A 27,260-nucleotide genomic window follows, 5' to 3' on the forward strand; every position below is an offset into this window, starting at 1 on the left:
CTTCAAATTATTTTCTGTGCATCTTGATAGAAGAGGTTTATATTCTTGCCCAATAATTCGACAGGAGCTTCAACTAACTTGCCAAAAAGATCTGATTGACCTGATTATGCATAAATCTGTTGCAGATATCATACAACCAATCTTTCGAGTAGATTTATCCAACCAATTTTTTCGCATAATGCAACAATTACTACATAATATACTGGTACCATGGTCTTTGACAAGACAAAAATAGATGTGTTTCTTTGCACGGGAGGCAAGAGAAGATATTCCCTGTAAATTTTTTTGGCCGAAGCGTTGAGTGATCATCTTCTCCCACACCAAATCTGCCTAGGCACCAGATCTCCACAAGAAACACTTCTACTTCTCTCTGTCACAGACCATGGTACCAGACCTGATTATTTGTTATAGTAATTGTCGCATAATACAAAGTATTTGGTTAAAGATTGGTTGCACATATCTAAAAGAGATTTATGCATAATCAGGTCATAATCAGATATGGCTCCAGTGGGAGAGGTAGACCAGATCTGGGCAATGCAAAGGTGAGATGAAAATCATTCATTGTAGAGGTTTATTGTAGAATAAGAAGAGAAAATCTTCGAATTATCTCCTCTCCATATAAATGAAGGAGGTTCATTCTATTGAGAATTGTTTTTATTTGTAGGAGAGAGCAAAAAGTTTTCTAAGATGCAGAGTCTGTATGGTGGCCATGGAAAGCCAATACCCTGCCATGACTTGTCTACACAGGGGTAAATGTGTGTAGCAAGGGATAGGTAAATTGTTAGATTGCTATTAAGAAAATTGCTCGTTAATTTGTGTCTGCTATCATCTCTGCTTCAAGTGAAAATGTTCACAGCCTTGCCACTCGCAATGTGGTAGGCGTGGATTGAATAACACTGCGCATTTTCCACACTCCAATTACAATAATAAAATGTCATTGTGGTACTCGTCTCAATCTCACAGCATTATGCTGCACATTCTGCTTAGCATCATCTTTACCGATTTAAAATTATGTTGCACTGGAAAGAGGATAACTAACATAATTTGTGTCTGCTATCATAAGTTTATTTTAAATTTTGGACATTATATCATTTAAGTATTATTTTAATATTGTGCTAATTAATACAGAATTTAGCTATTTTTAGAAAAGCTTATAATTTAAGATTTTATATTTATGCTTGGAAATACATTAGGGGCTTAATTTTTATGTGATTTTATTTAACCTTATTGGACAAATGACAACATTGATTTCTTTGTATTAATATACTTGTATTTTCTTATGTTCTGGAAAAATCTTTAATTGCAAATTTTTTATGCTTTTGGTTGTTTAAAGAAAAGATTGCCTGTATCAGGATCTTGCATAAATGGTATTTGCATTCAAGCTTAATTTCGTTGTAATTTTGGTTGAGTTGTCATTATGTCATATGTTGTTGTACCCCCTTGGTTAGGTGTTGTTGTGTAACCTTGTTGATATAAGCCATTGTGTGTTTTGTTCCAAATGGTCAATCCTGGGTTAGTGATTGTGTATCCTTCACCTGTGGTTTGTCAAGATTAGTTATGGTTGTCTGTTTCGCCATAGAGTTCTTATAGAGAGACCTTTCCTGTTAGTGTCCTATGAGAGAGAGTGGCTTTCGAGCGGGGGCCGCACCTGAAGTGGATGGCACGATAACCCCTCAAAAGTCAGTTAAGAAGTGATAACCTAATAATTGATTAATATAGTTTAGCACTTGTATAGGCTCAAGATATGGTGAGAAGACCTGGAATGGTAAACCTGTCACCTTGTCTTGATGAAAGGATTGGTAGGGTCCGCATGAAGCTTAGATGGAGCTGGAGGTTCGGGAGAGGTTACCAGGATAACCCAGGATGGGGGTCGGGACCTATGGAGGCCTACCAGGGTAACCACCTTAAGCCATTGGATGACATTCTCTCCCTAGAGTCACTAGTGTTTGTGAGTTGAGTCACATGGATATTTGCGGAGTCAGGTAGTTCTGTCATACTTGTCTTATTTTGCATGCTTGAGGGTCTTCTACTATCTCCTAGCATGGTGGGGTGGTTCCATTTCGGGATCACATCATCAGTTGGTAGTGCCACTTCCCAACGGATGTTCTGGATTGTATCTTTAGGTGAGGAAAGGCTTCGCTGGTGTTTCTTGGTTCGTGGTTCATGTGCCGGCTCATGTTCGTGATCTTTGTTCAGTTGAGACCTTGTGTTCATTGTATCAAACTTTTATGTAACCTTGATATTGTACTTTTGGATTCCGTGGTATTTTTGGAAGCCATGTATTTATGGATATTGTAATATTATGTCAATGGAATTTATGTTAATTCAGTTGCTTTAATCTTTTGTATAAATGGTTTGTGGATAAATAAATGTATTGGAACACTTTGATTCTTTCATTATGGAATTTAGATGTATGTGTAGGTTTATTCTTAAGCATTTAATTTACCTAATTGAAATGGACAATTGGATTAACCATGGTGTTAATATAATCTATGAATTAATCTTCATTGGTAACCCTTAGGAAATCATGTGTTAGACTTCCTCTGTGTTATTACATGTACAATTGTTATAATTAATGCACTTAATCTTTAAAAAAAATATTTCACCCTTTAGTTGCCTAGTTGTGTTGTTTTCCTTCAAGGTTCCTGGCGGGGCATTACATTTGGTATCAGAGACCAAGTTTCAACACTGGGTACTTTGGGTTTGTAGTAAGCCTTTAATTTGACCATCTTGCTTAGGTTTTAATATTTGTTTTTTTCTTGTCTTATCCTTCTCGTAGATCTAAACCATTTTCTCTTTTGTGGTGCTAGGTCATGGCTAGGAAAGCTAGGGGAGGTGACCGTACAGGTGGTCGCAAAGGAGGCAGAGGTTGAGGATAGGGCCGTCATTTTGACCGTGATAGTCCTTTACCACCACCCACTCATGTGAGTGTTGAGCTGGAACAGTCTGCTCATTAGGATTTTTAACATACAGGAGAGCAGGTTCCTGAAAGGGAAGAGCTGAGACAGATGTTGCAGGAGGTTTTGGCCAGGTTAGGCCCTAAGCCTGAGGTTGATTAGCCTATTCATTCTCAGATGGAGGAGTCACATCAGCAGGTTCCAAAGGAGAGAGAGAGAGAAATCACCTAGGAGGAGGGAGATTTCAGCTGACTGAGATCCACCTTCTTTGGGTCACATAAAGGACTTGATGAGGTCCAAACCCTCTTTACTTTGATGGTATGGGTACCGGTCTCAAGGCAGATTCCTGGCTCATCGGTTTGGACCGGTGTTTCGCTATGTTCCATATAGTAGCAACACAAAGGCCAGATGTGCTATTATGCGTCTCAATAGTTTTGCTTCAATCTGGTGGAGATTAGAGGAGGACAAGATCGGTGTGTGCATTAACACCGTAACATGGGAGCTATTTCTGGAGAGATTCACGACATGATTTCTCTCACCCCAGTGGAGACAGACTCGGGTAGATGAGTTCTATGCCTTGCATCAGTATGGTATGACAGTAGACCAGTATGAGCACAGGTTCTATGAACTCAAATAGTATGTCAAGATTAGTAATGATGAGGCTATGCTTGTTCAACACTTTTTGAGAGGTTTGAATGACCACATCAGTGGAGGAGTGAGGGTGTTTGAGCCACCTTCAGTTCAGATGGCCGTGGCAAAAGCCAAATTGGTTTAGGTGAACCTTAGCCATGAACTTAGTGGTCAGTTAGGTGTGCAGATAGGGAGTGCACCTTCCAATGGGAACAGAGCTCAGGGAAATCAGTCCCAGTCAGCTACACTATTTAGGACTCCTCAAGCACCCCCTAAGGGTGGACAACAGTAGCAGCAACAACCGTCAAAATTGAAATAGTTCTAGAGCCAGCAGGGTGGGAACTCTCAGTATAGGAAGAACATGAACTAGCAGAGGGTCAAACAAGGCCCTACAAGGCAGTCCTCGTAGAGTGCATCTCATGCCTCTAGCCAGGGAAGTTTCCAGCAGTCTAGTGGGCCAATAGGTAATAGAGGACCAGGTAGAGGAGCTTGCTTCTCTTGTGGGAAGTTTGGTCACATAGCCACGCAGTGCTCTCAGCATTTCTACAATACAGGTAGTCAGAAACTAGTAGCATCAGAGCCTACAGTGGGAGATGTAGAGAGATCCCATAGAGTGTTTGCAGTGGTGGATGACCACCAAGCTGATCATCAGGGTACAATTACTGAGGTAGTAGGTATGTTGCATGGAATCCCTATCTCTATACTTTTTGATTTCGGTGCTTCAGATTCTTTCATTTCTTCATCCATTGTGGAGCGGTGCAAACTCGTGTCTGCTAAGCAGGCAGATAGGTGGCAAGTTGATAACTTAGTGATGAACCACTATTACCAAACCAGTACTAAGAGGGGGGGGGGGCTGAATCAGTACAAACACAAATACAGTCCAAAACTGGTTTGACAACAAATACTCCAAATGACTGACAAACAGGGATATCGGTAAAATAGAGTGCAACCGGTAACATCAATTACAGCTCAATCAATCATGAACTGGTCATTCAATAAGCTTTCCTCTTAGCTCAATACTATAGTATCATTATATTCTCATGCATAAACAAGTAAACTTAACCATCAGATCTTCACAATAGTGAGTTCAATATGTTTTATAGACAGGCATAAAACATATAACCTTCATGTGCTTAACAGGTAAAACAAAACATCACAAGACAAAAGCATTTCACATGACACACATATTTTTCATGCGGATACCCAACTAGGAAAAACCATGGTGGGGATGAATACCCACAAGCTACTTTTTGAACTCTTTAGAAGTCTGCTCTGTTAGGAGCCTTGTCTGGTTAAGGACATTACAATAGGTTCTGGCAGGAGCCAATCCTGTTAGGGATCACCCGGTTAAGGGTTAAACCCAGTAGGGTCACCTTGTTAGAGGATTTCAAGAACTCAATAGCTGAAAGGATCTCCTAAGCTCTCTAGTTTCTCAGAACTCATTAGCCTTGAGTTACCCGGTTAAGGGATTTGAATCAAGTAGGTTAAGACCACCTGATTTAAGGGATTTTGAATCAAGCCAGTTAAGGCTACGCTGTTAGGGGATTTTACAACTGTCGAAGTGGTTAGAGATCAACAAGAATTACAAATATCTGTTAACAACACTCAATGCTAATGCAGATCCGTTTAGGCTCCTCTTTTCCTTCTGCACATTCACTTTGCAGGTATCTCTTCTCTCCTTTGGTCTGGCAAGAATCACGTATCACTTCCCTTGGATACACACTCACAACATTTGCCAACAACCTCAGAAAGAAACACAACATCGACCTTATAGGAAACATACAGGTCGGTAGCAAAAACCCTAAACCCTTAACCTGTTAGGTTAAGCAATTCAGACGGTTCGATCCTGACCGTTGAATCATACTGCATTGAATGAAACAATCTTGAATCGATCTCAAGACATTCTCCATCGTCCATTATCCACCGATTTCTTGGCGGCTGATAACCCATCATGCCTTATCACCATTTGACAAACTTTGCACATTCCTGAGGTAGATAGGAATAGTCTTCTTTATGCAAGATCCTTCACGCACACAGAGCTTACGTGGCAACACAATCTGTCCTCCATCATACTGCTAACTCATCACACAAAGATCACTGATTGAGTCACACAGTCTTGAGGTACTCCAACTGGAAACCTCAAAGTGGAAGCTACCTACCAACCGGTAGTCATACAATGCTTCCATGTGCCGGTTCCCATAACTACATGTCGGTTCCCATAACTACATGTCGGTTCACCTTGAACAAATATGCCACTTCACTTTGGCATATAAACCGGTTCATACATATGCCGGTTCCTCTCTCTTCACCTATCACATGTGCCGGTTCACACCATGTCTCATATTGACATCAATGACAACATACAATATCATTATGTCTTCATGTCGGTTCATGTAATGCCATGTCGGTTCACATGATGCCAACAATCTCCCCTTTTGGCATTGATGCCAATATACAAAAGATATCTTCTCTGCTTCACATCTTCTCCCCATTTGCTGCAGATATCTTTTTGCTTCACTCCTTCTCCCCCTTTGACAACAATACCAAAGTGGAGGTACAGTCATCATTGTTTCATCATGTTTCTCCCCATGAGGAGTAGCATCCTTCAACACACCAATCAACCAAAAATTTGTCTTTCCAGTACCTGACTGATGTAGAACAATCACTTTTAATTCACCTCTTGAAGGGGCAATACCCCTAATTCACCTTTCAAATGCACAAATGTTGTCTTTGGGAGAGGCTTGGTGAATATGTTTGCTAACTGCTCCTTACTGGACACATGCTCTAGTGCAATCTCTTTATTCTGAAGCTTTTCCCTCAAGAAATGATACTTAAGCTCAAAATGCTTGGTTCTAGAATGTAAAACCAGATTCTTTGATATATTGATAGCACTTGTGTTATCACAGAATATACTAACCGATTCAGATACAGGGATCTTGAAGCCTTCCAGTACATGCTTCATCCAGATTGTCTGAGTGTAGTTCTTGAAAGCTGCAACATACTCTGCTTCCACTGTAGACTTAGAGATACAACTCTACTTTTTACTCATCCATGAGACCAGTCTACCACCGAGAAAGAATGCACCACCGGTTGTGCTCTTCCAGTCATCCACATTACCTGCCCAATCAGCATCTGTGAACACTTTCAGATTGAAATTATTGCTGTATGGGTACCACAATCCAAAGTCAACTATTCCCTTCAAATACCTAAGAATCCGCTTGACTATGATCAAGTGAGATTCTCTTGGACTCTTTTGGAATCTTGCAGTAATGCCAACTGCATGTGCAATATCCAGTCTACTATGCACTACATAATGCAACTTACCAATCATTGATGAGTATTCCTTCTCATCAACTAGTGTAGAATCATCCTCTTTTGTCAATTTGCAACTGGTCACCATCGGTGTACCAACCGGCTTGCTATCTTCCATGTCAAAAGTCTTCAACACCTCTTTGACATATTTGGACTGAGTGATGAAGATTCCATCTTCCATCTACTGGATCTACAGTCCAATGAAGAACTTAATCTCCCCTATGAGTGACATCTCAAACTCTTTCTTCATCTCATCAACAAACTGATGACTCATCTTGTCATCTTCACCAAAGATGATGTCATCAACAAAAACTTCATAGATCAGGATCTGATCTCCTTCAGACTTCAAGTAGATATTGCTATCTTCACTTATTTTTTCAAATCCAAACTTCACAAGATGGGAATGTAGGCTCTCATACCATGCCCTAGGTGCTTGCTTTAGACCATATAATGCTTTATGTAGCCTAGATACCATGTCACTGTCTTCAGATATGGAAAACCCATCTGGTTTCTCAATATACACCTCCTCTTCAAGTACACCATTTAGGAATGCAGATTTTACATCCATTTGATATACCTTGAACCTCTTAAAAGCTGCATATGCAAGAAGCATACGAACTCCTTCCAATCTGGCTACAGGAGCAAAGGTTTCCCCATAGTCTTCTCCTTCTTTTTGAGCATATCCTTTGCATACCAATCTATCTTTATTCCTAATCACTGTGCCATCCTCATTCAACTTATTTCTGAACACCCATTTGATTCCAATGACATTTTTATGCTCTGGTCTGGGTACCAAGGACCATGTACCATTTTTCTCTATCCAGTCAAGTTCTTCTACCATTGCCTTGATCTAATCTTCATCTTTATGAGCCTCTTTGAATGACTTAGGCTCAAATTCAGAGATCATACATGAGTTTTCTCTGATCTTTCTTCTAGTAAGGATTCTTACATCCTTATCACCTATGATCTGCTTGGGATCATGGTTCAACTTGACATACTAAGGAATGGTCTTAACCGGTTCTTCTTTCTTTTCTTCTTCATCCTCATCTTCATCAGTATCAGCATTCACCAGTTCAGGAACACTATTACTAGTACTCGGTTGACTGACAACCGGTTCCCAGAAGGTTGCAACGGTTCATTTAGAGCTTGCTCACTGCCGGTTTCCTCAGTCTCCTAGAAATATTCCTTCATCACATTTAGCTTCAAATTTACCCTGATGTTCACTTCTCTTGATGTAACATTTTCTACCAAATACCTTAAACTAGTTAACCATAGGTGTCTTACCGGTCCAATACTCATAAGGAGTTTTGTCCTTACCCTTTTTGATGAGTACCCGGTTCATAGTGTAGACTGCAGTGCTCACCGCTTCTCTCCAAAAGGTGTGAGCAACCTTTCCTTGGATCAACATGGTTCTAGCTGCTTCAACCACAGTCTGGTTATTCCTCTCTGCTAGGCCATTCTTCTATGGAGTCCGGGGGGCAGACAACTATCTTCTGATGCCAAATTCTTGACAATACTTGTTGAATTCACTGGAAGTGAATTCCCCTCCTTGATCAGTTCTGAGACACTTGATCCTTTTACCGCTTTCCTTCTCCACTAATGCTCTGAAAGCTTTGAATTTCTCAAAAGCTTCAGACTTGTCTTTCAAGAATGTGACTCACATCATTCTTGAGCAATCATCAGTGATAATCATGAAGTACCTATCACCCTGCACACTTCTAGTTTTGATAGGACCACATAAATCAGTATGCACAAGATCAAGCAAGTTTTCAGTAGTGAAAGATTTACCTTTAATGGTTGAGGAAGACATTTTCCCCAATTGACATTCTCTACACAAGGTATTATCCGGTTTGCTCAGCACTGGCAACCCTCTAACTACCTTGATCTTACTAGCCTTCACAATGTTATCAAAGTTCACATGGTAGAATCTCCTATGCCATATCCAACTATCATCAAGCTTAGCCATAAGACATGTACTTATATTTGCATTCAGATGAAATAGGTTACCTATAGTTTGCATGCTGGTGGCTACCAATTTACCATCTTTACCTTGGATTCTGCAAACTCCATTCTTGAATTGCAGAGTGAGGCCACTATCATTTAGTTGGGCAACACTTAGAAGGTTGTGTCTAAGACCATCAACCCATTACACATTGTCAGCACTACTCTTTCCATTCAAAGAGATGGACCCTCTGCCTTTGACCATGCATGGTGCATCATTGCCAAAGCGAACCACACCACCATCATACTCCTCTAAGGATAGAAACTTGCTCCGGTCACCAGTCATATGGTGAGAACAACCATTGTCAATGATCCACTCATTGGAATCATCAAACCGGGAGACAAGAGCCTTCTTGTCTACCACATCTTCCTTTACAGCAACAAACACAATGTCTTCATTCTCTTCGTCTTCTGATTCCTCATCTGTGACACCTTCATCAACTACCACAAAACAATTTCTCCGATTTCCTCCTTTGAATTTCTTGAACCTTTCCAGTTTATCCTTGTTGTCACTATTAGGACAGTTCATAGCAATATGTCCTATCCAGTTACAGGAGAAACATTTCAAGGGTAGCTTACCTTTGTATTTACCAGTTCCTTTTGAGAATTTCCTAGCAAGAAGTGCTTCAAATTCCATCAGAAACTCTTCATCCTTCATTTCTCTGCTCTGATTAGGTTCCCCACTAGTGCTAGCCTCTTTTCCTTTTTTAGAAGGTATAGCAGAGGCTTTAAAAGCTGATGTTGTCTTTTGAACACTACCATCAAAACTATTCAGCTCATAGGCGATCAACTTGGCTATGATGGAGTCCAAGGACGCCTTAGACTTGTCTATTGATCTCAGCTCCTGAATAGCAGCAACCCTTATTGCATAGACCAGCAACAGGGATCTCAAGACTTTGCTTACCACAGTGGAATCTTCTATTTTTCCACCTGCACTCTTTATTTCTCCAACAACTATTTTGATTCTTATTCCATACTGCTGAATGGTCTCTCCTTCAACCATCCGCATGTCTTCAAACTTCCCTCTCAGGCTCTCTTCCTTAGCCTGTTTTACATGCTCATCACCACCATAGATATTTTCAAGAGCATCCCATACCTCTTTGGGATTTTCCTTGTCTTGAACATCAATGAACTCAATGTCAGATAGACTACTGATGAGGGCTTCCATGACTTGCCCATTTTCTTGTATCTCTCTCTTTTGGTCATCGGTGAGAGTACTGATAGGAACAACATATACATTTTCAACATAACTCCAGTGTTGAACACCCATGCTTTTGATGAATATCTTCATCCTGTCTTTCCATATACCAAAATTTTCACTGTTAAACTTTGGACCTTCCCTCTTCATCATTTGAATAGGATATTTTCCTGAAATGGTTAAGCTTACAACACAGAGGACCTGGAGTGCTCTGATACCAATTGATAACTCAATGATGAACCATTAGTACCAAACCGGTACTGAGAGGGGGGGTGAATCAGTACAAAGACAAATACAGTCCAAAACTGGTTTGATAGCAAATACTCCAAATGACTGACAAACAGGGATACCGGTAAAACAGAGTGCAACTGGTAACATCCAGTACAGCTCATTCAGTAATGAACCGGTCACTCAATAAGCTTTCCTCTTATATCAATACTACAGTATCATTATATTCTCATGCATAAACAAGTAAACTTAACCATCAGATCTTCACAAGAGTGAGTTCAATATGTTTTATAGATAGGCATAAAACATAGAACCTTCATGTGCTTAACAGGTAAAACAAAACATCACAAGACAAAAGCATTTCACATGACACACATATTTTTCACTTGGAAACCCAACTGGGAAAAACCACGGTGGGGATGAATACCCACAAGCTGCTTTTTGAACTCTTTAGAAGTCTGCTCTGTTAGGAGCCTTGTCTAGTTAAGGACATTACAATAGGTTCTAGTAGGAACTGATCCTGTTAGGGATCAACCGATTAAGGGATACCCGGTTAAGGGTTAAACCTGGTAGGGTCACCTTGTTAGAGGATTTCAAGAACTCAATAGCTGAAAGGATCTCCTAATCTCTCTAGCTTCTCAGAACTCACTAGCCTTGAGTTACCCAGTTAAGGGATTCGAATCAAGCAGGTTAAGACCACTCGATTTAAGGGATTTTGAATCAAGCCAGTTAAGGCTACCCTGTTAAGGGATTTTACAACTGTTGAAGTGGTTAGAGATCAACAGGTATTACAAATATTTGTTAACAACACTCAATGCTAATGTAGATTCATTTAGGCTCCTCTTTTCCTTCTGCACATTCACTTTGTAGGTATCTCTTCTCTCCTTTGGTCTGGTAAGAATCACATATCACTTCCCTTGGATACACACTCACAACATTTGCCAACAACCTCAGAAAGAAACACAACATCAACCTTATAGGAAACATACAAGTCGGTAGCAAAAACCCTAAACCCTTAACCTGTTAGGTTAAACAATTCAGATGGTTTGATCCTGACAGTTGAATCATACTGCATTAAATGAAACAATCTTGAATCGATCTCAAGATATTCTCCATCGTCCATTATCCACCGATTTCTTGGCGGCTGATAACCTATCACGCATTATCACTGTTTGACAGACTTCGCACATTCCCGAGGTAGATAGGAATAGTCTTCTACATGGAAGATCCTTCACGCGCACAGAGCTTATGTGGCAACACGATCTGTCCTCCATCATACTGCTAACTCATCACACAAAGATCACCGATTGAGTCACACAAACTTGAGGTACTCCTACTGGAAACCTCGAAGTGGAAGCTACCTACCAACCGGTAGTCATACAATGCTTCCATGTGTCGGTTCCCATTACTACATGCCGGTTCACCTTGAACAAATATGCCACTTCACTTTGGCATATAAACCGGTTCATACATATGCCAGTTCCTCTCTCATCACCTATCACATGTGCCGGTTCACACCATGTCTCATATTGATATCAATGACAACATACAATATCATTATGTCTTCATGTTGGTTCACGTAATGCCATGCGGATTCACATAATGCCAACACAGGTAGAGCTGGCTACAAGTGTCCATGTCTCTATAGATACCTTTATTCCCAATTGTGAGTTGGACCTAGGAACCATAGTTACCTTAGTTGACCTTCGAGTCATTCCTTTGGGTTCTTATGGAGTTATGTTGGGGATCAATTGGCTATCATCACACAGTGCTCATCTAGATTGTCGCAAGAAGACAGTGAAGTGTTTAGATGACCTTGGCAGAGAAGTGGAGATTGTTGGAGTTCAGAGACCGATATCTCTACGTATGATTTCTGCTATGCAACTTAAGCGGTGAATGCGTAGAGGGTGTCATATTTTTGCAGTTACTCTTGAGGATGTGGATGAGTCAGAGAGTTGAGAAATCACTCCTTATAGTCACCCTATTCTTCAAGAGTATGCTAATGTGTTTCCATTGGATATTTCTTGTATGCCTCCAAAGCGAGACATAGACTTTCCCATTGATTTGTTTCCTAGTGCAGAACCTATATCGAGAGCTCCATATCAGATGACTACTTAGGAGTTGAGTGAGTTGAAGTTGCAGATAGAAGAATTGTTGGCAAAGGGATTCATTCATCCTAGTGTTTCCCCTTGGGGTGCACTTGTTATCTTCGTTAAGAAGAAAGATGGTTCTCTTCGGTTATGGATTGATTACCAAAAGCTGAATAAGGTAACCATCTGGAATCAATATCCATTGCCTTGTATAGGTGATCTTTTTGATTAGGTAAAGGGAGCCCAGGTGTTCTCTAAGGTTGACCTGAAATCTAGATACCATTAGTTGTGCATTCAGGATTCAGACATTCATAACATAGTGTTTTGTACTTGTTATGGTCACTATGAGTTCAGAGTGGTGCCATTTGGGTTGACGAATGCACCTTCAGTTTTCATGAGCCTCATGAATGGGGTTTTTTGCACCTACCTTGATCATTTCGTCATTGTATTCTTGGATGACATTCTGATTTATTCTAGAACTATGGAAGAGCATGAGGGTCATTTATTTCAGGTATTGCAGTGCTTGAGGGAGAATCAGTTTTATGCCAATTTGGCAAAGTGTGACTTCTTCCAGTCTGAGGTGAACTATCTTAGTCATGTGGTTTCAGGAGAAGGTATATCTGTGGATCCTTCAAAGATCTAAGCCATTATTGATTGGCCAGCATTGACCAACATTTTTGAAGTTTGGAGCTTTATGGGTTTGGTGGGATATTACTGTCGCTTTATTAAGGGTTTTTCTCAGATAGGACATTCGATTACTTCTCTTCAGAAAAAAGGGAAGAAGTTTGTTTGGTCAGAGCAGTGTGAGTCAGCTTTTCGGACCTTGAAGGAACTCCTTGTCACTGCTCCAATTTTGGTAGTTCCTGATCCATCTAGAGATTTTATGTATGCACAGATGCCTCTTTGGAAGGTATACGTGCAGTGCTTATGCAGGATGGACGTGAAGTTGCTTATGAGTCTTGCAAACTCAAGAACCACGAGTTGAACTATCTAGTTCATGATTTAGAGTTGGTAGTTGTAGTTCATGCTTTGGTTAGATGGCAACATTTCCTGTTAGGTCGTCGGTTTGAGCTACATAGTGATCACCGTAGTCTGTAGTATATATTCACATAGTTGAAATTCAATGCTCAACAGTGGAGATGGATGGAATTCTTCTACAAGTATGATTTTGAGGTTCGTTCTATTCAAGGGAAAGAGAACGTGGTGGTAGATTCTTTGAGTTGTAGGTGGCATGAAGTTTCAGCATTATCCCTTGGAGTAGACTTGAGAGAGAGAATTCTTGGAGTTCTTCCTCAAGATACTTGGTATCAGGATGTTAGAGATGTGATAGAGTCTGGAAGGCCTTTAGAGGGTAGATTTTCTGGATAACCTTGAGGCAGATGGACTTCTTCATCACCTTGGATGGATTTATGTACCTCCTTTGGAGGGTCTTCATGTTTTGATTATGACTGAGGCCCATCGTGCACCTTATTTGGCACATCTAGGTGTCAAGAAGATGCACGCAGATCTTAGATAGATCTATCATTGGGCTGGTATGAAATGCGACATTGTTGATTTTGTGTCGAAGTGTTTAGAGTGTCAGTGGGTGAAGGCAGAGCATCAACACCCAGCAGGGCTTTTACAGCCTAATTTGGTACCGGATTGGAAATGGGATATTATTTCCATGGATTTCATTGTTGGGTTGCATGTCTCTTTGCATCATCATGATGCATCATGGTCATTGTTGACAGATTGATTAAGGTTGCTCATTTTGTTCCTATTCGAGCTTTCTATACGGTGGCAGTGGTGGCTCGAGTCTTCTTGGAAGATGTAGTGAGATTGCAAGGGATTTCGAGGCAGATCATCTCTGATAGAGTTCCCATCTTTACCTCAGCATTGTGGACCTCACTTCAGCATGCTTTAAGGACATTGAACTTTAGTTCAGCTTATCACCTAGAGACAGATGGTCAGACCAAGCGAGTGAATCAGGTTTTAGAGGACACGCTTCACATGTATGTTATGGACCAGCAGTCGCACTAGGAGGATTATATATATCTAGTGGAGTTTTCTTATAACAATGGATATCATGGTTCCATAGCTATGTCCCCCTTTCAGGAATTGTATGGTTGTCCTTGCCGCACTCCTTTGAGTTGGGATCAACTAGAGGACATGGTGCTTAAAGTACCGGATATTCTTCGAGAGATGGAGCAATAGGTTGAGCAGATTCATGAGCATTTGGTAGCTGCATAGGATAAGCAAAAGAAGTATGCAGATGCTTGTAGGATAGATCATTAGTTTTCTGTTAGCGACCGTGTGTTCTTGAGAGTGCATCCACGTAAGAGTCTAATCTGTTATGGAAATGGTTTTAAGTTGGCGACTCGGTTTGTTGGCCCTTTTGAGATCCTTGAGAGGATAGGACCTGTTGCCTGCCATCTTGCCTTGCCACAAAGTCTATCCCACATCCATGATGTCTTTCATGTTTCAGTTCTTCGACCTTATCATCCTGATGTGACACATGTTCTAGATTGGAACTCTTTGCAGGTCGAGGATAGGCTGCTTTCCATGGAACCTGTGTGCATTCTTCAGTGTCAAAATTTTATCCTTAGGGGTCGCACCATCCACCAGGTAAGGATCCTATGGGACCCAAATAATGAGACCTTGGTGACTTGGGAGGATGCAGCGAAGATGAGATAGATGTATTCTTATTTGTTTTAGGCTTCCTGGAGTAAGCCTAGTTTTGGGGGGGATAATGTAGTACCCCTCCTCGTTTGAACTTATTAGACTCGTATTTTATTATTGTTTACTTTTCATGGATACATTACCATGATGTGTTATTCAGACTTATATGACATTATTTCATGCTTTATCTAGATATGAGATGCATAATTTATTTGTAGTATTTCAGTACTTGTGATTTATGGCATTTTATGGATGATTGCTATGTACTGACACTTTACTCTATCTATGCAATATGAAATTATATGTTGCATCTCTATGAGTGTATTGGATGCAAGGGGAAGATTTTCTTTCACTCACTCCGGTGAGATAGGGAACGTCATGATTCTCCTTCATCGGTGTGCATGCCATATTTTCTATATTGTACATATGCATTTATGGTTCGATGATGCTGGATATTGTAGGTACAAGTACTGGGTAGGTACGGGGTATCGACTCCACCTGGCATCACAGGTTTGAGCGTGTCTTATATTTGTCCGATGGAAGTGGAGGAGGTAGTAGTTGACCCTATTTTAACCAGTTACACTCTTGTGAGTGTCGTCAATTGGTCATCTTGTCAGTTTGTTCGACCTTCATGTATTGTCGTTTGACTTTTTATGAGTCTTGCCTTGGGGTTTGTTCAGTTTGTGTGTTTTAGTGGATTTAATTAATTAATTAAATTTATGAAGTTATCTCATAGTTGGTATTTTTGAATTATGTATTTTATGCATTGAGATTATAAATTTAATCAATTAAAAGAAGTTATTAAATTAAGTTGCAAGCTGCATGATATCAGAAATATATTTTATTTAATTTTTAGTGAAAAATAAATTAGATTAATTTTATTTATTGTTTCCTAGAATATTAAATAAATAAAAGAATAACAGAATAAATAAATAAATAAATGAATAAAAGAATAAATTAGAGTTAAAGTATTGTTGTAATTCATTTTTTTGGAAATTAATTAATTTGCATGAGAAAAGAAAAGAAAAAAAAATGATTTTTGCTTATTGCATGTAATTTATTCCTTTGTTAGGAATTAGAAAAGAAAAATAAAATTGCTTTTAATTACTAAAATTAAATATTAAGGTTTTTGGGAAAAATATATGCAACCTAGAATTTTAGTTTAAAAGGGGAAGATATCTTTTTATTTTGGAAGTCACGAGAAAGAGGCAAAGATTTTGGTGAAGAAAAATTATTGGAAGCTTAGATTTTGGTGAAGAAAAATTATTGGAAGCTTCTTGAAGGATTGAATCGCTCCTACAAAATTCAAGCTATACCAGGTTGGGTGGTTTTTTCTGGTTGTTTTTAAAGAAAATATTTTATTTCTTCCCTCTTTCTGAATTATGTGTGTGTTAAAATATTTGTCAAATCGAAAATCCTTTCTGGTTATTTCTTGTTCTTGGTTAAAGTCTGTTCCTGAAATTAGTTTCTAGTTTATGGAAAGAAGTTGTTTCCTGGGTGTTTGTAGATTAAAATTTTGAGAAAATTGGGAAAAGTTATCCTAGCAAATTTTGCCAAGATATTATACTGTGCATGAAAATTTCAAGATTTGGGAGAAATGGTTTTGCCAGAGAAAATGTCCTTTGGTTTGGTATTGGATTTGATATTTTGCTATGGCTATTCTTTATGTATATTGGTGCATCTCTGTATATTTAGTTGTAAAATTATTTGGGAATTAAATCTAGCAGTTATTAAGTCTATCGGAAAATCTGTATTAATTAGATTCGCTGGAAATAAAATATAATATTTTTTTAGGTTATTGAAATTTAATATTATTAAGTTATTGAAAATTAATACTATTAAGTTATTGAAATTTTAATATTTTAGGTTATTTAAACTCGGATTTTCATGCAGAGTTATAAAATTTGGTTTCTAATTAATATATATATATATATATATATATATATATATATATATATATATATATATATATATATATATATATATATATATATATATATATATATATATATATATATATATATATATATATATAAGTTTATTTTAATTTTTGGACATTATATCATTTAGGTATTATTTTAATACTATGCTAATTAATTTAGAATTTAGCTATTTTCAGAAAAGTTTAAAATTTAAGATTTTATATTTATGCTTGGAAATACATTAGGGGGTTAATTTTTATGTGATTTTATTTAACCTTATTGGAGAAATGACAACATTGATTTCTTTGTATTGATATAGTTGTATTTTCTTATGTTCTGGAAAAATCTTTAATTGCAACAATTTTATGCTTTTGGTTGTTTAAAGAAAAGTTTGCCTGTATTAGGATCTTGTGTAAATGGTATTTGCAGTCAAGCTTAATTTTGTTGTAATTCTGGTTGAGTTGTCATTATGTCATATGTTGTTGTACCCCCTTGGTCAGGTGTTGCTGTGTAACCTTGTTGATATAAGCCATTGTGTGTTTTGTTCCAAATGGTCAATCCTGGGTTAGTGATTGTGTATCCTTCACCTGTGGTTTGTCAAGATTAGTTATGGTTGTCTGTTTCGCCATAGAGTTCTTATAGAGAGACCTTTCCTATTAGTGTCCTATGAGAAAGAGTGGCTTTTGAGTGGGGGCCGTGCCTGAAGTTGATGGCACGATAACCCCTCGAAAGTCAGTTCAGAAGTGATAACCTAATAATTGATTAGGGGGTGGGTAGTAAATATTAATTAAGATAATGTGCCTCGCACATGGTTGAGTGCTTGTATAGGCTCAAGATGTGGTGAGAAGGCCTGGAATGGAAAACCTATCACCTTGTCTTCATGAAAGGATTTGTAGGGTCCGCATGAAGCTTAGATGGAACCGGAGGTTCAGGAGAGATTACCAGGATAACCTAGGATGGGGGTCGGGACCTATGGAGGCCTACCAGGGTAACCACCTTAAGCCATGTGATGACACTCTCTCCTTAGAGTCACTTGTGTTTGTGAGTTGAGTCACATGAATATTTGCAGAGTCAGGTAGTTCTGTCATACTTGTCTTATTTTGCATGCTTGAGGGTCTTCTACTATCTCCTAGCATGGTGGGGTGGTTCCATTTTGGGATCACATGGTCAGTTGGTAGTGCCACTTCCCATCAGATGTTCTGAATTGTATCTTCAGGCGAGGAAAGGCTTCAGTGGTGTTTCTTGGTTTGTGGTTCATGTACTAGCTCATGTTTGTGATCTTTGTTCAGTTGTGACCTTGTGTTCATCGTATCAAACTTTTATGTATCTTTGATATTGTAACTTTTGGATTCCGTGGTATTTTTGGAAGCCATGTATTTATGGATATTGTAATATTATGTCAATGGAATGTATGTTAATTCAATTCCTCTAATATTTTGTATAAATGGCTTATGGATAAATAAATGCATTGGAACACTTTGATTCTTTCATTATGGAATTTAGATGTATGTGTAGGTTTATTCTTAAGCATTTAATTTACCTAATTAAAATGGACAATTGGATTAACCATGGTGTTAATATAATCTACGAATTAATCTTCATTGGTTAGCCTTTGGAAATCATGTGTTAGACTTCCACTATGTTATTAAACGTGGAATTGTTATTATTAATGGACTTAATCTTTTAAAACAAATATTTCACCCTTTATTTGCCTAGTTGTGTTGTTTTCCTTCAGGGTTCCTGGTGGGGCATTACATCATTTATATATATATATATCAAACATTAAACTCAATAACATATTCTTTAATAAACTGTCTCCCATGATTATATATATATATAGATATATAATATTCATTTTCATAAAATAATTTAATTTCACAAATCTATTTACATATTCGATAATCACATACGTACTTATAAGTCCATGATTGAATCATTATTATAACTTTGATATATATATAATATATATACATATTTAAACTCAAATGATTTTATATAGATAAAAAAAATTTATGACATAATTAAATTTCATGATCATTGGATATTTATATAATTTAACTATATAGATATATATGTATATGATTGAATCAATTTCTCATATACATATATATATTATACTATTATCCAATTTACAAAAGTAAACTCATAAGTACATTTTTTCATACATTTATACATATCTGAACAAAAGGGACATATAAATGTAGGGTCAATATTCATTTTTATATCATTTACACATTTCATGTCTTTTAACAATAAAGCATAATATTTCACAATCACTCATGCAACTTGGATTTAATTTAGTCACCGCTTAAATCCTGCATTGATGAAATCACAAATGCACAATGAAACTTTTCTACTATGGTGTGTGAGAGATTCCATCTATTCTAATGAAATACAAGAGCTAAGAGAACTCTACCTAAACCATGTTCTCGCCTTCATCTACGTTCACCAGTTCCTACATTCACTTGCACTCATTTTCTAATTAGCAATGACGATCCCAGTTTGCAATAAAAATTATTACTCATCATTTGATTGTATATAAATAGTTTCAATGCATTCGATCTCCTATCTTATTTCATTAACAATTCTAATTTCATTTCATTTCCATTTCATTTGTGAAAAATACATTATTTTCCTAATTAAATAATTATGGAAAAATAGGGTTCGTGGCATCCTTCCCCTCTTAAAAGAGACATCGTCTTGATGTCTTATTATTCTATCAATAAGCACATACTTTCTCAACATCATATAACCATACATCATGGTCTCAATCAAATATAATAGAAATGGTATCATCTATACTATCCAAATTTAGAATATGTAAATCAAAATCAGAGTATTCAACTATTTCATGCATCAAGAAAATACTACTCTAAGAAAACAAAAGAGGAATATGATTGTCAATTATTGCATCATCCTCCCAAGTAGCATGATCATCAGCATATCGGTCACATTGGACTTAATACTGAGTGAAATCTCTACTATGTAGTCTTAACACTACATTGATCAAGAATTTGGATGTTCTCCACTAGCACCATTCATGGATCCTATATCCATAATCAATTGTATTCATAACTTCTAGGACATCGAAGGTTCCCACATATCTTTGTACCAACTTTGATGATTTCCTCGATAAAATAAAGCTCTTATGAGGCTTCTCCTTCAAAATAATTTCTTCTTCAGTAACAAATATCAAAGAATCTTGTTTCTATTATCATAGCTTGTCTGCTGACTGTTTCTTTCAATATATTCTTGATCAATTTCATCTTCTCATCCATTTCTTTAATCATATTAGAACCAATGATGATACTATCTTTATTCTATCCTAACTAACAAATGTTTGTCATTTCTGTGATAAAGCATCATAATGGGTGTCATTCCTTAAAAATGTATGAAAATATTTTTTTGTATACCAACTCAGTCCAAAGGCAAATATTTCTTCCATTTGCATTTCTAATCCATCAGATACATCAAAAATAATTCTCCACAACCTGATTAATTTTTTTTTGTTCGGTCATCTATCGAAAGACGTCATGCCGAGTTTAATCTAGCTCCCAAAGATGTATTCAATATTGTCCAAATCCAAAATATCATCCAAACATTCCTATTTAATGTTTCTATTTTTGAAACTCCATGTAATAGATAAGTTAAATAAGTAAATTTCTTCACAAGATTCAATGATTTATTTTTAAATATCCCCATGTATGAAATATGCAATCTCTATCTATCTATTGACTCTAACCAATTATGATATCATGCTTATTCTTAATCAAAAGAAATTCTTGAATAAATTTCATATTTACTTCTTTCCTTCTATACTTAGGTTTGATATTAAAGTCCTATTATATGATCATGCTTAACTTTCACTTGTTGAACATTGTGCTACATACTCAACTACCTTTTCCAAAGTTCTTAGGTTCATCACATCTTAATCAACAATCTTTAGATTAATTAGATATTTCCCAATGTTCTAAATAAGGTGCATTATTAATTTCCTCAAGTTTTCGCCTCTAAGTGAGTACATGCTTAGTTGACATTCTTAATTACCCTCAAGTTCTTATCTCAAATCAATCAAATTTATGATCCATAATATCTACTTTCAAAACCTTCTTAACCCGTAGATAATGTTCACTTTCAAGTGATTCCACAACTATTACTATCTTAGGTTTGACCTTATAGTAGCCATGGTAGATAAAATTTCCTTAATCTATAAGAACCCATCATTTGAATTACTTTTTATTTCCAACTATTCCAGCCAACTCAATCTGCTTCATACCTCAAACTTCTATCAATCCATAATATTTCCAAATTACTATGTATAATCTTAATCGACAAATAACAAGGTAACCATGATGACAGAAGGTCTCCTAACATCGTAACATATGTTATAAAACTACTAGCACAACCTTATACTTAATTATCTCAAATGTGTTTTTATGCCAAAGACCAGATATTCTTGGATGTTCAAGACTCCAAAAATTACTTTTAACAAAAGACATCTTTCATGGTCACATGATCTTGGAGGTGAAAACTAAGGAAGTAAGATCTCATATAATTGATGAACTAATTCAAATTTTGTCTTTCTACTAAATATATATAAATATAGTTACCTTTGCAAGGCCTATTCTCTTATTCCACACATTGAATTTACTCAAACTAAAAATTATACAAACACATTGTATTATTTCCCTCACTAACACAACACCTATGCTTGATACTCTCTACTCTTACTCTCTTGGACATACTATAAAGGGGTTCACTATGAACATGATAAGGACATAATGCAATATGCAACTGAAAGACAATGTAAGTTTTTGACATTAGATTAGGCACCATAAAGGTTAAGAGAACAAATGATCAATTTCAACAATAAATTATAAAATGCGCATAATAAAACATAAAGTCAAGTGTGACCGAGGGCCATAAAATAGAAAATTGGTGACACATCCATTTAGAAAATGAAAAAGAAAAAAATAATAAAGTCAAAACTAATCCAAAAAACAATGATCAAATAATTCATCAATAAACCAAATAAAACATTAAACTGAATACATATCAAATGTACTGAGTGACTAGAAGTAGTTACATATGAAGGAGAATTACAACACCTTAGGTATCCTTTCTAGAGTGTGCCAGAGAGAGTATCAAACATAGTACCTACAACTTCATGATTGAAGATAAGGACACAAAACTAGAATACAAAAGTCCAATGAAGATTTCATGATATCATCCATAATTCCTATCCATATAGTACCTACCTCGTACACTATAGACATAGACTATTAACCTTCACAAGAGACAAGTTAGGATAATTATCAGTCTAATAAATCAAACATCTCAAGCATCTAGGTTACAATAACAACTACCATTTTAATTTAAATCTTAGCTTACAACTTTAATATATAAGAACCCACGTCTTACTCAATAAACTATCTTCCAACGAATGTGTCCATTAAGTATGTCATTCTAGGAGATACTCTTTCTCCATCTATCCAGACACCATGTTGATTTTGCAAAAAGCAACTTTACTTATCAATTGCTCATAAATGATATCACCCAAATTTATATCTCTTCTCATAGAGTCAATGGGGTGCATCCTTTCGACTTATCTGAACTAAATATAATTGACTCAGTAGGGAGATACTCTATCTTTGCCTATCTCCTCAATAGTATAGTCCAACTATTCTTGTCTCCCAAGGAAATGGTAGATGAGATTTTTGTTACCCTACTTAGCTTGGTTAACTATTTCTTCTTTCTTGGTTTAGAATTTGATTCCTTTCTTCTTTCATCCTAGAAGTAGACAACTACTTTCCTCGACCTTATCATTCTGATCTTGAATATTCTAAATTCATTTTATAGTAGGAGGGAAATATTTCTTCCTTCATCAACCACCCTCCTTCTCCTAGGTCGTTGTAATCAATTCACCTTGAAAAGGCTTTGTGCTCCTTTATTTGCAAGTATCATGCGTTAGATATCCAATAACAAGTTTGTCAAGCACATGAGTTCATTCATGAAACAGACTCATAGGCCCTAGAGTTATAAATTGTTCTTTGATACCATAATGTAAAGACGTAAATCGTGCTAACTCCATTAATAGTCAAAATACTCTTTATTCTTAAATAATCTCATAAATCAGTTAATAAGCATATTTCATTCCAAATTTCCTTCCATAGCTTCATTTGATTATTCCATTTATTTCATAATAAACATAAAATTTCTATCAAATATAAAGATTCTTCATTCAATACATCGATAAAAGTAGTATCTCAATCATACAATACTTAGGCATTTCAATTTGTCGTAAGTTCAATAACAAAATAATACAAAGTAAAGGGTGAGATGCGTCCGTTGATCTGCAACCCAAGATATCTTCAATGAATTATTTTGCATGAAGACGAGAACAAGATTAAGATGCTTTTTCCATCCAACCTTGAAGCTTACGCTTCCTCAAAATTCCTAGTCAAACAAGAATACCCGACCTTGAACAAATTGATTAGAAAAATAATTTGAAAGACAAGATGGAATTTGGTGTGTGCCTAGGTGATACATGCAATTCATTTTTATAATTCCATTAAGAAAAATGCAAGATCAATCAAGGATGTGGTAGAGAGCATGAATAAATCCATCTGTTTCAATGGTCAATAAGTTACTCGATTGAGTATAATGCCATGCATAGCAATAAATGATAGTTTGGAAAAAGAAAACTATTCTCTCTAGAATTCCATATTCGGAACCTGTCCTGCAAGGTATCTTTCCACAAACACAAACCTATCTAGATTTGTTCACATGAATCTAGAATAAAAAATTACAGAAGGTAATATTTCGCCTCTCAATTCTAGCTTCCTATCTCTTCGAAAAATACAATATTTAAAGAAAACAATCTTTCGCCTTTCAAATCTAGCTTCCCATTTCTCATAAGATAAAAATATAATGTTTCAAGAAGACAATTTTCTGTTAAATAGAAATAGAGAGAACCAATCTTTCGTTAAAATCAATCCTATCTGACAGGAAACAATCTTTCATGGATAAGCAAATATACATCTAAAAGAAAAACAATCTTTCGCTTCTATCTTTCAAGCAATTTAAAGACAAGAATTAAATATTAAGGAGGTGTAACACATGTATGTATCCTTACATAGAAATTGAATAAAATGAGCACACATTCTTTTATTCAATTATAAAAAACATTTAAATAACGTACTCATTAACATGCATCCCATTTCTTATGGCTTAGAATTCTAAGTTTATCTCGTCTAAACTCTCTATCTTTCCATGTCGTTTGGTTCGTCTACCTCTTTTCTCGAATAACATATTTAGTTTAATACTAATATGTGACTTTCCATGATTTAAGAACTCAACTAACTGATTTTACTAATTTTTCCATAGCAACAATCCAACATGATGAAAATTCATAAAGTGCCTATCTATATGGCTTTTCAAATGAGACTCCTGATAACCATCTTTACTTTTCATGCAAGGATCTAATTTGAAAGTGTACATCTTTTCTATTCAAATTCAAAATAAGCTTCAATTTTGATAATAATTTATTATCAAAATACTTCATCTTCTTAATGAAAGCACACTTAAGACTAAGGTAAAAATTAAAAAATCACTCTAATAATTCATTATCCTAGTGCTTTCCTTTCATGATTTAAATTTACAAGTTTTGTCCACACAATCATTCTATCTTCTTACTCTGTTTCTGGAGGATTTGGTGGTCTGATTTCTTCCTCTTATGTTTATCAACAATCTTTTTGAATATCTTTCTATAAGACATTTATGTATAGAATATAATTTTCTAAGTACATATTTTGATTTCATTTGACAGAATTCTCATAATGAGAAATATAAAAATATGACTCTAAGTCTAATCAAAATAGAACGTTTTCTCTTTAGATTTCTACAAAGAACTTGTTAGAGCAGAGCCTACCTCTGACCAATTCTACTTGGTGTATTATTATCTTCTTTCTATCTCACCAATTGCTCAAGAAGGTTGTTGTTCATCTGGCATGTCTACCACTCTTCTTTATCCACAATTCAACTCTTTCCTCTAACATTTGACTCTAAATCTGAGATGATCATCATCGATAATTTATAAATTGATCATAAACACATCTAAATATCCACTACTTTTCTCTTCTACATTCCATCCTCTAATCCTTTGTTTGCATCTATGTCTCTCCCCTCTCTTCCAACTCAATGGTCTATGTATAGTGTTGTTGTCTACCTTCTTTCCTACTTTCGGGCTATCTCTCCTAGTGGTGGATTGATTCTAAATGACACCACTCATGGTTTTATTGCAATGTAACAATCCTAATCGGATTCGAACGCCTATGTGTTCATCATGAAAATTTATTCATTATCTATTTAGTGACACCAAACTACTAAAATTGTTAAGTTCATAATTATTGATTATCCATGTGGCTTTTAACTCTCATACTAAGTCGACTTTACTAAAATTGACTTCCCTAAAATATGCAAAGTTAACTATATTCCAAATTACACGTATTGTTTTCCAAGACCAAAAGTATTGAATGCCTACCACGTACATAGATTGGTTGACATGGTTTATGTGAAACCAAAGTTGCAATGTGGGTTTGACTATGACTAGCATAAAAGCCCTACCACCATATCGGCTTCGTGGCTTCCAAATATGTTGCCAATAACTCAATCAACATAGTTTTCATTAAACTCAACATAATATATTTTTGATATACTTATCTACTTTTGCATGCAAATGGTTAGTTACGTGTATAGTGATCTCCCAAGTCTTAATGGATGCTACGTGGTAGGGGATTGGAACAACATTACCCATCGTGGTTTATGCTTTAATAGGAGTGGTCGGTGTTTATTGCAACGTGTTTTATTTTCAATAAAAAAGGAGGGGGGGTGCTCGGTGGTAATACTGACCCCTCCCTTTAAATAAGGGGAGTGGTCGATATTACTATCAACCACCCTTGTTATTGTTTAATTTCTTTTTTTTATAACTTAACCTACCATTTTTTGTTATTTTTTTTATTTTAATTTTATATTTATATATATAAATAATGACTTCTTTTATATATATATATATATATATATATATATATATAATATTAAACTCGTTAACATATTCTTTAATAAACCATCTCCCATGATTATATATATATAATATTGATTTTCTTAAAATAATTTGATTTAGCTAATCTATTTACATATTCAATAATCACATACGTACTTATAAGTCCATGATTGAATCATTAATATAACTCTGATACATATATAATACATATACATATTTAATCTCAAATGATTATGTATAGATAAAACAAAATTCATGACGTAATTAAATTTCATGATCATTGGATATTTATAGAATAACTATACAGATATATATATGTACATGATTGAGTCAATTTTGCATATATATATATATATATATTATATTATTATCCAATTTACAAAAGTAAACTCTTAAATACGATTTTTCATACATTTATACATATCTGAACAAAAAGAACATGTAAACCTAGTGTCAATATTCATTTTTATATCATTTACACATTTTATCTCTTTTAACAATAAAGCATAATATTTCACGGTCACTCATGCAACTTGGATTTAATTCAATCACCGCTTAAATCATGCATCGATGAAATCAGAAATGCACAAACAAACTTTTCTACTATGGTGTGTGAGAGATTCCATCTATTCTAATTTAATACAAGAGCTAAGACAACTCTACCTGAACCATGTGCTCGCCTTCATCTCCGTTCACTTGCACTTAGTTGCTAATTAGCAATGACGATCCCAATTTTGCAATAAAAATTATTACTGATCATTTGATTGTATATAAATTATTTCAGTGCATTCAATCTTGTATCTTATTTCATTGACAATTTCAATTTCATTTCATTTGTGAAAAATAAACATTATTTAATTATTTTCCTAATTAAATAATTATGAAAAAATAGGGTTCATGACATCCTTCCCCTCTTAAAAGAGACATCATCTTGATGTCCTATTATTCTATCAATAAGCACATACTTTCTCAACATCATAAATATTAACCATACATCATGTTCTCAATCAAGCAATTTAAAGACAAGAATTAAATATTAAGAATGTGTAACACATGTATGTATCCTTACATAGAAATTGAATAAAATAAGCACACATTCTTTTATTCAATTATCAAAACATTTAAATAACGTACTCATTAACATTCATACGATTTCTTATGGTTTAGAATTCTAAGTTTATCTCGTCTAAACTGTCTATCTTTCCATGTGTTTTGGTTTCTCTACCTCTATTCTCGAGTAGCATATATAGTTTAATACTAATA

The sequence above is a fragment of the Cryptomeria japonica genome, chromosome 3 (genome assembly GCF_030272615.1).
Source record: "Cryptomeria japonica chromosome 3, Sugi_1.0, whole genome shotgun sequence".
NCBI lineage: Eukaryota > Viridiplantae > Streptophyta > Pinopsida > Cupressales > Cupressaceae > Cryptomeria > Cryptomeria japonica.